Here is a 16,347-nt window from a genome sequence, read left to right on the forward strand (position 1 = left end):
AATCAGACAATGATCAGATTGCCTAGATGTACCCCTCTTTATACTGTTCACTTGTGTAACAGTTTTGGCGCAACTCCACAGATCCTGAGACCGCACCCTCTGAGATTGGCCGTGGCCCAAGACATCTGGCCAGTCTGTCTTTAGCCCCAACCAAGCTTATCAGGGCATACCCAGGTACTATCTCTGACGTATTCCTAAACTGCAATGCCGTCATCTTTAGTTTCAAACAAACATGTTTTTCTGCCTAACATTAATTATGTGGTCTTATGCAGTTACTTTTGTCAAATACATCAATAATAGGTTTAACAATCTTTCCATAGATATAATTAATAGCTAAACATCAATAATGGCTTTATTACTTAGCCTATTGCAATTAATATTACTTAGCCTATTGCACCTAATAATAATTAACAATATTACCATGGCATTAGCCCCTATACCAATGTGTTCCTTAATGTCAGTGAGTGACCCCTGCCAAGGTTACACCCTTGTTCTGTCTGGGTTTTGACTTCTTATCAGCATCCGTCGGTTGTTTACCACTTGTAGCATGACTTAGCAAAATTCAGTGTCATCTACTTGAAGTTAATTAATGTCTTTTACTCTGTTAAAGGCACACTCTCTTAAAGGCAAAGTCACCCAAGTTAGTGCAATGCTTTCACTCTCTTAAAGGCAACGTCACACAAGTTTAAACAAGTGTTATATGAGCAATTACTGCAACCACTTTCCTTACATTCCACCCCTTGGTCATGTGACACCTTGCTTGTTTCTAAACACATACCTTAATAATTAAAACACTCAAGTAATATTGTCCTTTGGTTTAAAACACATCCTACCCAATGTATTACAGAAACATCCAAACATTTTTACTATAAAGAATATCCCACACAAGCAAGCCAGACTTATTAATAGCCATTTAACTATAGTTTTGCCTAAGCTTCCAAGCCATCCCCCCAGTCCAAAAGTCCAGTCAAAGTCTTTAAGCCATTTGCTAAATGAATCATCATGTACCTCACGTATGTGCTTTTGCACTTCTTCTAGTCTGTGTAGGTCATGTTTGATTTTACCTGTATTGTCTTCTATGTACACACAGCATTGCTGGTGGATTCTCTGGCAGACTCCTCCTTCTGCAGCTAGGAGATAGTCTAGAGCCATTCTATTCTGCAATGCCACCATCCTAATTTGTTCCTGTTCTAATGCTAAGAGCTCTATTGCATCTCTATTTACATTAAAAGCTTCATCCACTAAATCAGCTAGCGTATTTAATCTAGTGAGGGCTGTAGCAGCCCCATAATGAGGGACAAATGTTGCAAGCAGGCGCATACCTTCACTAATTTTAACTCCATTGTGTATTTTGTCCAGGTCAAGGTATCTTCGTGTTCTATGCAATATAGGTGGTGGAAGCGTGGTGGTTATGTTAAAAGCAGGGAATATATATCCTAAAAAGCATGGGCCATAATGGGTGCAAGGTATTACCTTTACTGCATATCCTATTCAGTCGCTTCCTCCCATCCTTAGTCCGTGTGTTACCTGCTAGTGTTTCCCTATTGAGTTGGTACCAGTCTTTAATAAGGTCTCTGGCTCACCAAACTTAGTCTTCCATTTCTCATGGGCATATGTCAAATATGAGAAGTCATAGAATTTCAGTTTAATGTTGAATACCCCTGTCCTATTTTTAACTAGCCGTCCTATGTTATACATTAACATTATCATGTCAGGTAGCTGGGTTAGGTTATTAGTACTATATATATCTCCCCATCTAGATTTTGAAACATAATAGCACCTGTAGTCACATTGTTAGCTAGATGCAACTTATCCAGCAAGTCATCCCTACCTGGTGTGTTAAGACCTGTAAAATTCCACACAGTCTTATTCCCAATCATATCGGCAAGCATACTCATGGTTAAAGGTACACCTAGATAAGGGTAACCCCTAGTCTGCCCGTGAGGCACAAACCCACATACCCAACATGGTCCCTGAAAATTTGTCACATTAAACACATCTTTGGCAGTTTTTACAAAGGTATTATCAAGTTCCCATGAGGAGGCATGCAGGGAGCCTAGATGGCGCAGTGCATGGTCCCTTTTTCCCTTGTGTCGGTTGTTTAATAATTTCCCATCCATTACAGGTCTCCTGATATACATTAAAAGAGGTTCAGATGACTCCTTTCCTGTATATTTACACACATATGTCAGACCCTCTGGTTCCCCATCAGTGTATGATATGTTTAACATTACAGCACGAACCTGTGTATCAGTGGATGTTTTACAACCTAAAATGCATTCCTGAATCCCCACTGTTAGTTTTGGGGAAGTGGAAGGCATACTGGGATTTTCACAAATCAACCCAACCCCTTCTTGCAATTCAAATATTAAGTTCTCATCCGGTAAAACAATTGTCCAGCTCTCATCCTTCTTAGAGTCCTTGCAGTCTTCCCTAGTCACTGCAGTAGAACAAAAATCTTTAGTTACACAATGTACAGTGAAGGAAGGGATGTCACAGGTAATTGTCTCTTCTTCTGATAGTTCAAATACCACCCTTTCCCGCTTGGTAAGGAACATCCAACTTCCATATTCATTTTTGGTCAAACAGGTTACGTCGTCATCAAAGGTAAATGGGATGGAGCAGGATGCCCATGTTGTGCAATACGGAACGGTCATGCTTCCCTCATAGAAGGTGTGATAGCTGGCACCGGACACCTCACGTTTCATCCTCTGGCTCATACGACCAAAAGGAGTCCCAACAGAGCACCAGTTACAATAACAGCCCTGTCAACAAGAATCTAGGAAGGAAACATACTTCAAATTAATTCCGTAAATAGCACTTGCCCGCAGGCACATGCAGCCAATCATTGCTCCCTATCCTTGACTACATTCACTACATTGTAACTTCCCTTTTGATACATCTATGCTAATTAAATACTCTGGGATGGGTACAATTAAAACAAAACATCACTGCTTAGGGAGACTTCCTACTTTCAATGCCACCCCTGCTTGTTTTACCTCTATAGTCCCCCCCTCCCTAATAAATCTAAGTTGCCTCCACTTCAGTATCAATCAAAGCCTGCTTAAAATAGGCCATACTGATACTAGGAGCTTGGGACTGTTTCGTATGGGCCCCTGGAAATATTACTCCAGGTCCTCCAACGAAAGCAAGTCCAACCCTGGCCCTGGGGCTTCAGGGGCACTGGCCCTTTTTGTCCCATCCAGGTATTGATATCCTTTTCCAGTGGACTTTGTTTGGGAATCAACTAGGGACATTTTCCCCTCAGGGCTAGTTTCCCAAAACGTTACCACAGCATATTGAGCATGATGCTCAATGTACTCCTGTGTGCCTATCATTCTGGACAGTGAGATTTCACTGTCAGTGATAGATCTGTCATTCAGTACATTTACTGCTTTTTCCCAAATGGACCTTCCATTTCTGCAAAGTTTTCATCCCACCCCCCCAGGGTCCCATCTGGCCCTGCTCTGTAATACTGATTGTAACTTACTTTTGCTCAACCTACCACCCTTCCGCTTTACTTTGGCCCTGGCTACCATAACCACAGCCTGTTGAGCTACATCTTCATAACACTGGCTCTATTTTAATAGCAATTTATTCTTGACTCTGCAGGCACACCGTCTGCTCTACAGCTTCCTCTAACTGCTCGTGTGTCTTTCTGTATGCCTGTAATAACACCCATAATTTCTTATGTAACCTTTCTGTGTCTGAATCTGTCTTAACTTTTACATTCTGTAATTTTATTCAACACTTCACAAGGTTCTGTTTTGTCAAAAAATTCAGCGTTATCTTTGAGGTCAGTCCCAGACAAGACTTCCCCTGCTAATTCCTGATATGGGGGTCCCCTCCCAAGCCGCAATATTTTGAGGCCGTGAAGGGGGAACCGTTTGTGCTTTCTTCCTAAACATTTTCATAATACCTTCAATTATTGCTGACATCAATCAATAAATTCACAGTAACAGTAACAATATACGTTAATATGTATATACCTGTGCAATATCAATTAATTTCATTCCAAGGTGACAATTGTGACTATGTCCATGAAATATCTGTTTATTTACACAGCTTTCATGGCTCATTTGAGGAATTAACAATTCAATTCTAACTAATCCAGAAACATATATATTTATACTCCTGACCGTGCAAGATACAGCTATATATTTTTCTGGCTTATTTTTTTTTTATCTACAAAAGGGGTTTCACTTTCGATCGGAGCTGCGTCTATCAGCTCTGCACATCAGTAAGAAAACTGTCAGTTTCTTTGCTCAAGTGATTAAACAATTATGTATCCTGCCGACTACGCCAATAATGTTATGTGATTCTTTTTGTCAGGATATGATGTTATCATATATATCACTTTTCAGCAAGGAAATGACTGACACATTACACAGGTTTTCACAATCTTATAATAACAATGATGGTTTATTCTGCAACATAATCATGGAAACAAAATACCACAAACCACTATTCATACTTATAACACTCTATGCAATTGCAATGCTTATATAAACAATTCTAGATACAACTATCTATACAGTTTTCAGTTACATTTAGTTGCCTGCGCAACGACTGATAACAATCTTATGTTGTATTACCACTAAAACAAGTCTAGCTAGTTTTAAACAAACAAATTAATACATCACCGTGATCTCTGTTTGCATCATCCTATCCTGCCGCTTCTGGGGCGCAATGGGAGGGGACATCTGGGCAATCTTTGGACCAGGAGAAAAGCAGGCGATCAGCGGGAAAAAACAACACAGAGGATGCGTCCATCCATGGGTCCCAAAAATACACTCAAATACACACACCACCAATACTCAGACTCCCAGACTGACTCAGACATCAGACATCAGACATGACAATCAATATGACAATCAGACAATGATCAGATTGCCTAGATGTACCCCTCTTTATACTGTTCACTTGTGTAACAGTTTTGGCGCAACTCCACAGATCCTGAGACCGCACCCTCTGAGATTGGCCGTGGCCCAAGACATCTGGCCAGTCTGTCTTTAGCCCCAACCAAGCTTATCAGGGCATACCCAGGTACTATCTCTGACGTATTCCTAAACTGCAATGCCGTCATCTTTAGTTTCAAACAAACATGTTTTTCTGCCTAACATTAATTATGTGGTCTTATGCAGTTACTTTGTCAAATACATCAATAATAGGTTTTAACAATCTTTCCATAGATATAATTAATAGCTAAACATCAATAATGGCTTTATTACTTAGCCTATTGCAATTAATATTACTTAGCCTATTGCACCTAATAATAATTAACAATATTACCATGGCATTAGCCCCTATACCAATGTGTTCCTTAATGTCAGTGAGTGACCCCTGCCAAGGTTACACCCTTGTTCTGTCTGGGTTTTGACTTCTTATCATCAGCATCCGTCGGTTGTTTACCACTTGTAGCATGACTTAGCAAAATTCAGTGTCATCTACTTGAAGTTAATTAATGTCTTTTACTCTGTTAAAGGCACACTCTCTTAAAGGCAAAGTCACCCAAGTTAGTGCAATGCTTTCACTCTCTTAAAGGCAAAGTCACACAAGTTTAAACAAGTGTTATATAAGCAATTACTGCAACCACTTTCCTTACATAGGGTTAGACTTAGATTTAGGGGTTAATACATTTAATATAGTGGCTGCGACGTTGGGAGCGGCAGATTAGGGGTTAATAAGTGTAAGATTAGGGGTGTTTAGACTCGGGGTTCATGTTAGGGTGTTAGGTGTAAACATAAAATGTGTTTCCCCATAGGAATCAATGGGGCTGCGTTACTGAGTTTTACGCTGCTTTTTTGCAGGTGTTAGACTTTTTCTCAGCCGGCTCTCTCCATTGATGTATATGGGGAAATCGTGCACGAGCTCGTATAACCAGCTCACCGCTCACTTAAGCAGCGATGGTATTGGAGTGCAGTGTGGAGCTCAATTTTGTTCTACGCTCACTTCTTGCCTGAAAACGCCAGGTTGATAAAAACCCGTAATACAAGCGCTGCAGGTAAGTGAGTGGTGAGAATAAACTGCAAGTTAGCACCGAACCCCTCATAACGCACAACTCGTAATCTAGCCGATTGTTAATCAAGTTCCTTTTTTCTGACTACTTAAAATTACATTTTACTCTACTAACACAGTTCTGCATGCATATTTTTCTAAAAATTTAAACTTTTACATACTATCTTTGTTAAAGGGACACTCAACCCAATTTTTTTATTTCATGATTCTGATAGAACATGTCATTTTAAGCAACTTTCTAATTTACTACAATTATCAAATTTTCTATAGTTTCTCTTGATATATTTTTTTTAAAAGCAGGAATGTCAATCTTAGCAGCCAGCTCATTTTAGGTTTAGCACCATGGATAGTGCTTGCTTATTGGAGGCTTCCATTTACCCACCAATAAGCAAAAAAAAGGTTCACAGCCAAAAATAAGCTTGCTTCTATGCATCACATTCCTGCTTTTTAAATAAAGATAGCTAGAGAATGAATAATTATTGATAATAGGAGTAAATTATGAAGTGACTTAAAATTGAATGCTGTTTCTGAATCAGGAAATAAACATTTTTTGTTTAGTGTCCCTTTAAGCATGTTCCTTTTTCTGACTAACTAAAATTGTAATCATCTACTAACACTGTTCAGCATGCTTACATTGTTATAGTTATTATCTATACATGTATGTTTAGTGTTCTATGACAGTAAATTATTTGTATTCTGTTTATTATAAATTAAATGAAAGGGACACTAAACACAAATTTATTAGGTAATGATTCCGATCGCGCATGCAACTATAACCATCTATACAATTTGATACTACTAACATAATCATTTAAATAATCCTCAATATCACAATTGGATAAATAAGAATGAAAAATATGATTGTAGATTAATCGTCAATGATGGCAAAGTTAAAATTACATTATATGTTTCTATTAAAATAAATCAAAATATATATATATACAAATCTTAATATATATATTTATATATATATATATATATATATATATATATATATATATATACAGATAGATTAAATTTACATGTCCTTATCAATCTTCTAATAGATTTGAAGCATCTCATATATAATTTTGTCACGGCATTCCTGTTTCACTGCCCTTATACCACCAATATGGTTTGGAAAATATTTATCAATCCCATAAACTAATATTACCAATTCCCCAGCACTAAAAGGTTTAGGACACGACATGCTTGACGATGATGTAATTAATCGTTAAGTCAATCATTAGCGCAATGATCGAGATATTTAGCAACTAAAGAATGCCAATGTTTCTAATATAATATATATTTTGATGTATCTATTTTTTTAATGTTTGAAAACAAAGTGTTAATAGAATGTTCAATAATAAAACATTGTTTTGTATATGTTGAACGGGATAATAAAGTCAATTTTTTTAATGAATAATTTGTGTAAACAGCATGACATTTTACAAAAATGTATCATTTACTCCTATTGTCAAATATTAATCATTATATTTATAACTTCATAAAAAAAAAAACAGGAATGAAAGATTACTAGACAGCCGAACTTCGGTTCATTAACCTGGATAGGGCTTCATTATTGGTGTGTATATTTAGCCAACAATAAGCAAGTGCTACCTAGATGCTGAATCGAAAACGGTCATGCTCTTTATTGTTCATTCCTGCTTTTTAACTAAAGATAACAATAGAACTAAGAATTATTGTTAATAGGAGTAAATTATTAATTTGATCAAATTGCTGCTCTGTCTAAAGTAATTCAAAAATAAAATTGTGTTTAGTATCTATTTAAGTGTTACATATGTGTATATATATTATGTTTTTGTTGGTTAAAGTACGTTTTGAAAGTTTCAAATTCTATATTTTATTTATTATTTTTTGTAATATTTTAATAAACCAATATTTTTTGCATTATTTGTTGACAAATGTTTTTGTTTTGTTTTTTCAATTTGTAGCACAACTATTGTCAGTATTTGATTCCTCAAAAATCTAATTGGATTAATGTTATATTAATTACATGTACAATGACAAAGTTTGATCTATATGAGCCACCAGAACTTCTCAAACTTTAAAGGGAAAGCTAAGGTAATAAAAAAAATAAGTGATAAGAATAAGCCCTCAAGGATTTTGGAATATGAATATGGCCCTACCTAGGAGCTGTTACAACTTTAAATTACAATAAAACAAAGACAATTACCTTGTTAAAGTCTTTTTAAAAGTTTTTTTAAATTACAAATCCTATCTGAATCTAGAAATTTTAATTTTGAATAGACTATCAATTTAAGTCTCCACTTCAATGAGACAGTTAAATGGATTAACACCAGCTATTGAGGGATTAAATAAAACAAATAACATTATGTATAAGAGTTATAGAAGCTATAGACAGTACTGTGATGTCACAAAGACATTATATTGTCAACCAAGTTTTTTTTAATGACTTTTATCATTATATATTATAATTACTATTTTAAACCATTTATAATTGAATAGCAACAACTTTATGTAATTAGATGTTTATCAATAGTGCTTTTTAATTCCCTTAAGTATAAATTTAATTTGAATTTTTTTGGTTTAGTTGTTGTATACCAAGATTTGTTACCATTTTTTTGTCTGTTGATGAGAACCATGATTATTTTTTGTCTTTTAGATGTTCTTTTACATCATATTATATTTAAAATAAAATATATATAAAGGAAATTATTTTTTTATTAATCAACTTATGACATAAAATTTAATCATAAAAATATTGTTCTGAAACCATGTCCCTTGTTGCCATCCTATGCCTATTAGGTTGTTCTCTACATAATTCTTTGGCCCAATCATCAGCAGGTATGGTGTTTTCTTCCTCTAATGGGCAGCCTCTTTTAATTGCTATATTATGTATTATGCAGCAAACCAATACAATTCTAGCAACTTTCTCAGGTGCATACTGCATAGCGCCACCAGAACGATCAAGACAGTGAAATCTCATTTTCAAAAGACCGAAAGTACTCTCAATTATCCCCCTGGTAGATCGATGTGCTTCATTGAAACAAACTTGATCTTCTGGTTTGTGGGTTGTTATAGGGAGTCAAAAGCCATTCTGTACATGAGTACCCTCCATCTCCTAATAGGACATAAAAAATATAAATTTTAATATTAAAATAGTCAGAATGATTGATAACTAATACGATACTAATTAAAAATATATAACACATTACAATTTAATTACAGTGGAAAAATTTGGCGCAATTTATGTACATGGAATTTATAAAAGACAAATTAGACGCCACTTATGCTGTCCTCGAACTTACGGTATAAGCCAGTCTGCTTTAAGATGTAAGAATTATGACATGAGCCTGGGTAGTTTGAACGGACACTGATTATCCTCATGTTTGGGTCACAGACCATCTGAACATTCAAGGAATGGAAATGCTTTCTATTCCCATAGATTTTCTCACGAGCTTGAAGTAGTCTTACTGCAACATCAGTACAGTCGATGGCCCCTAGGACATTGGGAATCCCAGCCATCTTATAGAAATTTGATTTTATATATTGCCAACAGATTCCGCAGCGCTATAAATAAAGGCAGAGTACAACAAAACAATTATAGGGATCAAATGGGTAGAGGGCCCTGCCAAGAGTTGCACTGTTGTAGTCAGCTCTTAAGAAGGTGATATACAAACAGCTGGACTCTTAGGCTTACATGCTAAGGGGGTTCAGGGGATAGCAATGGAAGAGAGGAACTGGTATAAAGAAAGGTTAGCGTAGGTTGTATGCATCCCTGAACAGTAGAGTCTTTAGGGAGCACTTGAAACTTTTAAAACTAGAAGAGAGTTTTGTGGAGCGAGGCAGAGAGTTCCACAAGATAGGAGCCAGTCTGGAGAAGTCCTGTAAATGGGAGTGTGATGAGGTGACAAGAAAGGAGGAGAGTAGGAGGTCGTGAGCAGAGCACGGAAAAATAATCATCATAGCCTCTGTGACTTTTGTTAAGTGACGTGAAAATGCTGATTGACTTATTCCAATAATGACGCTAGTAACCACCTGAAATTAGCCTGTTGCCATAAAATGCAATGCAGCTAATAGTTTCAATAGTCCTGGAATAGCACATGAACGTGTTATCATCGGCTCCAAATAATCTTCTATCTCTCGATACAGGTGTAATATGGATTCACAATCAAGCCGGAATCTTTGTATGATCTCTCGGTCAGAAAGGCCGTGCAAACCAACCCGTGGAAGGAATACACGGGGGACACGAACGCTCCTTCTTCTAACTAATCAATTTGAGACATTTATTCCAGTATTCTGTCTTCTAGACCGGATTTGCATCACACAGAGAATAAACAAATAGAGAAGTGTCTCCATAGCTGCTGAAATCAACAATGTAAGTACAATGATGATATTACTGCCTTTTATATATGTCTAGACTGGTGTCTACATTGACTTTCCTATTGTTTTGTAACTTGCCCGCCACCTAAAAGGTGGCAAGGCAAAAATAACAAGGTGGGAGCAGAAAATGTAGCGAGCGGATAAATAGATTTTTTAGTACATTAGTTTATTGCGAGTTGGTGGTCAAATCTGTCTATTTACAGTGAAAAATGGAGAGTTAGCAAGGTTTGGCGGATAAGTACGCTCGCAATTTTAAAAATGCGGTTTTGAACATAGTTGTACATATCAGTGTGTGAGTTTTGATGTGAAAATATTTGCGGGAAGCTCGCTGATTGCTTAGTACATGGAGCCCAAGGACTAATGTCTGTTGAGGACTATATGATTTTCATTGTATTTTCTGATAGGGATTCCCCTTTTACATCCCAAATTCTGAGAACATTTTTTTTTCAAACCATCTTTATTAAAATAAAAGAGGTTCAATACAATGCAAGGGATGTAAAAGAAGAGTAATAGGGTAATATTATGAAACATTGAGGTACTATATGTATAGCACCCATATGGTTTGTACCTGGAAAAATGTGTCCATTATATGATTTTTGCAAAAGTGATACTCTTCTAGCTCAAGAGACTCAGAAAATATCAACCTCCACAAAAATCTGTTACAGGACCTCCTTGTGTTTCCAATTTTTTGCTATTATAAACCTGACACTATTTACCATTATTTGGAAGAATTTTTTTGCCGGGGAGGGGGGGATTTGAAGCTAGAGATGAACTTAAGAAGCCAAATTATTGAGTCTAGAGGAAACTGCTGCTGTAGTACAGCTTCTATTTCAGTAATTACTGTTGTCCAAAAAATAAAAGCATGGGGACACCACCACAACATATGACTGATCATACTGTTCACATGCCCACATCTCCAGCACCTGTAACTTTTTTGAGGAAATATTAAAAGTAATTTTTGTGTAGAGAAAGACAATCTATGTAAAATTGTTGTAATTGATTTGTACCATAGATGAAGATACTGATGATGACATTATAGATTGGAACAATACTGAACTGTGTTATGGGAGAATTATCGTGGCCAAGTCAATCTTCCACTATTCTATACAAGATTGAAGAAAGCCAGGGGTTCTGCATCAACATTTTATATATTACAGACTATAAGGCCCTGATATTTAGAGGTTATCCAGCAATCAGCCAATAGAATGTGAGCTCAATCCTATTGGCTGATTGGATCAGCCTATAGGATTCAACTTCAATCCTATTGGCTGATTGCATCAGCCAATAGGATTTTTCCTACCTTAATTCGTATTGGCTGATAGAATTCTATCAGCCAATTGAAATTGAAGGGACGCCATCTTAAATGACGTCATTTAAAGGAACCTTCATTCTTCAGTTGGACATCTTTTGAAGAGGATGCTCTGCGACGGATGTCTTGAAGATGGAGACGCTCCGCGCCGGATGAATGAAGATAGAAGATGCCGCCTGGGTGAGACTTCTGCCCATCTGGTGGATCACTTCTTCCCGTCTGGAGGACCACTTCTGCCGGATTCGTGGAGGACTTCGGCACGGCTGGGTGAAGACTTCTCAAGGTAAGGTGATCTTCAAGGGGTTAGTGTTAGGTTTTTTTAAGGGGGGATTGGGTGGGTTTTAGAGTAGGGTTGGTTGTGTGGGTGGTGGGTTTTAATGTTGGGGGGGGTTTACAGGTAAAAGAGCTGATTACTTTGGTTAATGCCCCGCAAAAGGCCCTTTTAAGGGCTATTTGTAATTTAGTGTAGGGTAGGGCTTTTTTATTTTGGGGGGGGGCTTTTTTATTTTGTTAGGGGGATTAGAGTAGGTGTAATTAGTTTAAAAATCTTGTAATTATTTTATTTTCTGTAATTTAGTATTTTTTTTGTACTTTAGATAATTTGTTTTAATTGTATTTAGTTTAGGTAATTAATTTAATTATAGTGTAGTGTTAGGTGTAATTGTAACATAGGTTAGGTTTTATGTTTCAGGTATATTTGTATTTATTTTAACTAGGAAGTTACTAAATAGTTAATACCTATTTAATAACTATTGTACCTAGTTAAATACAAAGTTGCTTGTAAAATAAAAATAAACCCTAAGATAGCTACAATGTAACTATTAGTTATATTGTAGCTAACTTAGGGTTTATTTTATAGGTAAGTATTTAGTTTTAAATAGGAATGATTTATTTAATGATAGTAATATTTATTTAGATTTATTTAAATTATATTTAAGTTAGGGGGGGTTAGGGTTAGACTTAGGTTTAGGGGTTAATAAATTTAATATAGTGGCGGCGACGTTGGGGGCGGCAGATTAGGGGTTAATGAATGTAGTTAGGTGGCGGCGGTGTAGGGGGGGGCAGATTAGGGGTTAATAATTATAATGTAGGTGGCGGCGGTGTAGGGGGGGGAAGATTAGGGGTTAATAAGTATAATGTATGTGGCGGTGGGCTCCGGGAGCACCGGTTTAGGGGTTAATAATTGTATTTAGTTCTATTGGGCTCCGGGAGCGGTGGTTTAGGGGTTAATAATTGTATTTAGTTGCGGTAGTCTCCGGGAGCGGCGGTTTAGGGGTTAATACATTTATTAGAGTTGCGGTGGATTTTGCGAGCGGTGGTTTAGGAGTTAATACATTTATTAGAGTTGCAGCGGGGTCCGGGAGCAGCGGTATAGGGGGTAAACAGTATAGTATAGTCTGGGTGTTTAGTGACAGGGTACCAAGAAAGCTGTAAAAAAGCCGAAGAGCAGCAGGATTGATGACTGTTAGTTAACAACAGTCCGCTGCTCATCGCACCGTACTTGGTGCGCGGCTTTTTGACAGCTTTTTTGGTAACTTTGGAGAACGTATTCAGGTCCGTGGCAGCAATGTTAGGCGATCTTAGGCAAGCGTATTGGTGCCATCGAATGCAGGTAAGTTGACGGCTTGATAAATAGATGCCAATGTATGTGCCTAATTTGTTAAAGTTACACAGAAACTGTGAAGGCATAATCAGAATTTGTAAAATCACAATTCTAAATACACTACTGTATACAAATTTAAAATAGAAAATAGAAAGTGCAAGGTTAAAAGTGTAAAGTGATATAGAATAGAAAGCACAAAGCATAATTGAAGCAGAACTGCTATGTCATGTAGTGCTATATTGCACCGGGCTTGTCTCTCCTTCACATACAAAAATGCAGGGAACACCCCTTGGAGAAGTAAAGCAAAATCTGCCTTTTCAAAATGTCGCTAGGGATCTCACAGTGCTAGAGGATCATTTTACAACCTGAACAGAGAGGTTTTGAATATCAGGGCCTTTGTGAGCTGCTGGAACTTCCAAGGTACAGAGTCTTTCAAAGCCAGTTAAAGGACGGAGAACATTAGCATGCCTGTATGGGACGGGTGATATAATGATGTAAGTGTCTATAGTTAAACTAGTTTACACTAAGAAAAGCCCTTTCCACGAGGAGGGCCTGAGGAAGAACCGTTACATCGTCTGTGACTTAATGGACATAAATATACTTAGGAATTGGATCTCTGTAGGATAAGTGTTAAGGGTTAATGTGGTTAAAGGGGAGGGGCTGATGGTCAACAATGTATTATTTTTTTTTAACAAATTTCTTTCCAAATGGAAAAGGTTTACTTTATTATAAGGTTTTGCCTCTAAAAACGTTTTAGCCTCTTGTTATTCCGGCAGAAACCACCCAAGTGGGGTGTATCCTTTAGTGATGTTCAAGAGGGATAGTTTTTAATCATAGTGAATGTGCCAATCAGCTATTCTAGTCAAGAATACAGCAGATCTTTATAATTCAAGGCTAGGAACTCCTGTGGTTTAGTAATTTCCATTGAAAAACTTGTTAATATAGTGGTGCTATCTATTCCATATAAATTCCACCAAATGCCTTTTGCATGGAGGGTATGAAGGAAGGAGGAAGAGGGATCAGCAAGCCTTGCCCAGGTTCTGAACCAAAAATAGTACCAATATCAGGCACCCAGCCGTTTAAAAGGTATATCACCTTATGAGGATATGAAGAAAAGATAGCCAGTTTCACTGTAATAGTGAAAATAGAAGGGATAACCAAGATCTTAGGCCTGTTGTAAACTGGTCCCGTATTAGTGTGGTATCCAATGAGGTCGTCTGCTGCTGCCCGTAGTGCTAGGTGTGTATTTTCAAAGAGGCACCCAAACGAAGGAGAGCTGAAACAGAGAAAAAAAGACAGACGCAGCCCGACTCAAGTGTAAAACATTTAATGGGTAAGTGCACACACAGCTAAATGGCAACTTACAGGATTTAAAATGATAAAAGGCACATCAGTGTAACTGCATTTATGAATGCCATCCCAGATTAACGGTTTCCAAAGTTCACCGGTTCTCAGCGTGTCCACTACCTCAGTTTATTAAATACCAAGTCTGGAGGTTGATCCGCGACCAGTCTGTGTTGAGCCCAACGGGATAGTGCAGAGGCACAGCGTGGTAGTTCTCTACGCGCGTTTCGTCTGAAACCGATCAGACTTTTTCAAGAGAATGATTCACAGGTATCTGGCACAAAAGCTCCTAACTGACTTATAAAAGGGTCAAGGTGTTGACTTCCTGTTTACAACTGGCAAATGAGAAGTCTTAGAAAAGCTGCCATTGATGAGGATATATCAATGTGATACAAATGTAATATAACATGACATCAAAATAACATAACAATAAAATAGGTATACATTGTAATGAATTGCAACACAAGAGAAATTAATTGATGTTAAAAGTCAATTAATGTTAAAAATGTTTAAAATGTTTAAAAGCATGACCGATGATGCCGATGTGTCCATGCAATGAAAATACTATATAGCCTGACAAATACAAGAAAAAATGTGTTTCCCGATATATACAGTAGTGGCATTACAAACCTACTGGAATTTAAGATAAAATTAAAAACACTACAGAGAAAATACATCTATATGTTAATAAAAATAGATATAACATCTAAATCTGAGTTGATAGTTCCATCCTGAAGGGATGTTCAAATTGATATATTTTTTTAATATTTTCAATGTTATATCTATTTTTATTAACATATAGATGTATTTTCTCTGTATAGTTTTTAATTTTATCCTAAATTCCAGTAAGTTTGTAATGCTACTACTGTATATATCGGTAAATACACTTTTTCTTGTATTTGTCAGGCTATAGTATTTACATTGCATGGACACATCGGCATCATCGGTCATGCTTTTAAACATTTTAAAAATTTTTAACATTAATTGACTTTTAACATTAATTCATTTCACTTGCCTTGCAATTTGTTACAATGTATACCCATTTTGTTGTTATGTTATTTTGTTGTCATGTTATATTACATTTGTATCACATTGATATATCCTCATCAATGGCCGCTTTTCTAAGACTTCTCATTGGCCAGTTGTAAACAGGAAGTCGACACCTTGGCCCTCTTATAAGCTGGTTAGGAGCTTTTGTGCCAGATACCTGTGAATCATTCTCTTGAAAAAGTCTGATCGGTTTCAGACGAAACGCGTGTAGAGAACTACCACACTGTGCCTCTGCACTATCCCATTGGGCTCCACACAGACTGGTCACGGCTCAACCTCCAGACGTGGTGGACACGCTGAGAACCTGTGAACTTTGGAAACCGTTAATCTGGGATGGGATATATAAATGCAGTTACACTGACGTGCCTTTTAGCATTTTAAATTCTTTAAGTTGCCATTTAACTGTGTGTGTGCTTACCCATTAAATGCTTGTCTTTTTTTCTCTGTTTCAGCTCGGAACCAAAAATGGGCCAGCTCCTAAGCTTTACATTCCTGCTTTTCAAATAAAGATAGCAAGAGAATGAATAAAATTTATAGGAGTAAATTAGAAAGTTGCTTAAAATTGCATGCTCTATCTGAATCATGAAAGAAAAAAAAATTGGGTTTAGTATCCTTTTAATCATGGCAACAACAGAAATTCTTTGCAGGTCTCGTTCTCCTGTGCCTCCTTGCTTGT

This window comes from Bombina bombina, chromosome 5 (genome assembly GCF_027579735.1).
Source record: "Bombina bombina isolate aBomBom1 chromosome 5, aBomBom1.pri, whole genome shotgun sequence".
Lineage (NCBI taxonomy): Eukaryota > Metazoa > Chordata > Amphibia > Anura > Bombinatoridae > Bombina > Bombina bombina.